At 33.8% G+C, this 2,477-nt stretch overlaps 1 pseudogene; it reads right to left on the bottom strand.

Annotated features, from left to right (window-relative positions):
- Positions 1 to 996: 996 nt before the first annotated feature.
- LOC106004656 lies at positions 997 to 2,247 on the bottom strand (annotated as a pseudogene).
- Between the last annotated feature and the right edge of the window lie 230 nt (positions 2,248 to 2,477).

Below are 2,477 nucleotides of genomic sequence, written 5' to 3'. Positions count from 1 at the left end.
TGTTTCGATTAGATTTTTTTCATCTGTGCAACCCATTCTGTGGGTTGTGTTTTCTTTCCCTTGACAGTGTCCTCATGTACAAAAATTAAAATAGTCTAATTTACATATACTTCTTTAGTTGCCTGTGCTATTGATGTCATGTTGAAGAAACCATTGCCAAATCCAAAGTCATGAGGATTTTACCTACTTTTCTTTCAATAGTTTTATAGTTTTAGTTCTCAAATTTAGGTTTTTGGTATATTTTGAATTAATTTTTATATGTGAAGGTAGAGGTCTGACTTCATTCTTTTGCATATGGATGTCAATTTTCACAACACTGTGTGACTATTCTTTTCACATTGAGTGGTCTTGGCAACCTTATTAGAAATTATTTTAGCATATATGTGACAGCTTGCTTCTGGAGTCTCTGTTCTGTCTCATTACTCTATATGCCAGTACTCTGTTTTAATTACAGTGGCTTTGTGGTTTGATTTTAGATTATGAAGTGTGAGTCCACAATCTTTGTGGGATTTTTTATATTAAAAAATTGTATTTACTTAGAAGTATTCAGAATGTCAATAAAGCAGCTGTAACTTCTTTTTTTTTTTTTGCAATTACAGATTAGGATTCAATTAACAGAACAACAACTATTTCATATAAGTTGTTCCAGAGACAGCTGAAAATGGAAACTACCACCCATATACAATTAATTTGTGCTGTTCACCAATAAAAACATACTTTAAATTTTCATGACAATTTCCAACCCCCATACTGTACCAAACAAAGTTAGTGGGTACTTAAATTTTCACCGTAACAAGGCTATCTAAAGATGCTTTTGGTAGTGTATTAACTATACCAAAAAAGACCGTACAGGTTAAAAGCATATCTTACACAGCCTTATATTTCTATTCTTTCCCTTTAAAAGGAAAAACTATTGTACAGGCCTTTAAGTGCTTTATAGACCAAAACAAAACAAAACAAAACAAAATAAAAACAAAACAAAAACTGAACTAGAACTTATTCATCATTATCATCTTCTTCATCTTCCTCCTCCTCATCATCCTTGTCTTTCTCTTCCTTCTTCTTTTTTTTTTCTTTATACAGCCTTGATGACTCCCCTTTTTTGCTACATCAGACATCCTTTAGCTTGCTCTGCAGCAATACCTTTTCTGTACTTCTCCCTCCAGCTTAGCAGCCTCCTTTCTAAAGGCTGCTCCTCATCTGCAGCAGTGTTATTCCACATCTCTCCCAGTTTCTTTGCAACATCACCAATGAATTGGTTGGGTTGTTCTCTTTTGATTTTTGGGTGATACTCGGAACAAAACAAGAAAAAGGCTGAAGGAGACTTCTTGGGTGCATTTGGGATCCTCGAAATTCTTTTTTGCTTCTCCTTTAGGGGAGATGTAAGTTTTAATTTTTCTTTCATAATGGGCCTTGCTTGCCTTTGCCATGTCTTCAAATTTTCCTTTCTCTTTAGCAGACATGATTCTCCGCCTCACTAAGCACTTCTTATAAAACTCTGAGAATTTGACTGACTGAAGCATCTAGTTGCTGCTTCTTGTGGTTTTATTGGCAAGTTTTCATAAAGAATGCATATGATGATATTTTTCTCTTGGCTTCTTCTTAGGATATCCTCTACACATGTGCAATTATTTTCTCAGTGAGGCACAGAACTGTTTGGTGCCATCTGAAGCTCCCTTGCCCTGGAACTGTCTCTCCTTCTGTGAGAGCAGGAGCCAGACATAGTCTCTTTGTTGTTCTTTTTCAAGATTGTTTTAGTTACTTGGTATTTCTTGAAATCACATAAACATTAGAATGGCAAATGATTTTTTTTCATATTCCTCTCACATCTGGGTTACATTATTTTAACTGAGAAGTCTGCTGTCATTTTTATGTTTGTACCACTTTATATAATGTTGCTTTCATCTCTGGCTGCTTTTAAGATTTTTTTGTCACTTGTTTTGAGAAATATGATTATCATGTGCTTTGATTTAGTTTTCTTTGTTTTTAGTATTAGTAGAGATACAAATCTTTGGATTTATTTTGCAACAAATCTGAGAAAAATTTGGGTCATTATTTCTTCAAATCAGTTATTTTGGCCCATTTGAGTTGTCTCACAGCTGATTGATGCACTCTATTTCTCCCCCAATTTCTTATTTTTCAGGGTTTCATTATAGATAAGACTCTGTCTTCAAAGTCACTAATCTTTTCTTTTGCAACCTCTAACCTGCAGCTAATCGTACCTAGTGTAGTCTTCATGTTGAACATTGTAGCTTTCCTATCTAGAATCTTAATTTGAGCCTTTTACATGTATATTCCATATTTCTACTTAACATGGTCAATCTTTCCTCTTGCTTCTTGAGCCTATGAAATATAGTTAAACTAATTTCTAAAGTATTTATCTACCAATGCTATCATCTATGTCAATTCTGGTTACTTGTCTTTTGGTTGAATTTTCTCCTATTTGTGGAGTCATATTTTCTTGTTAATTTGAATAG

This window comes from Mustela putorius, unplaced genomic scaffold (genome assembly GCF_011764305.1).
Source record: "Mustela putorius furo isolate JIRA1106 unplaced genomic scaffold, ASM1176430v1.1 tig00000135_pilon_pilon_pilon, whole genome shotgun sequence".
Classification (NCBI taxonomy): domain Eukaryota; kingdom Metazoa; phylum Chordata; class Mammalia; order Carnivora; family Mustelidae; genus Mustela; species Mustela putorius.
Note: the sequence above shows the minus strand (reverse complement) of the source record. Positions and strands in the feature narration are given on the sequence as shown.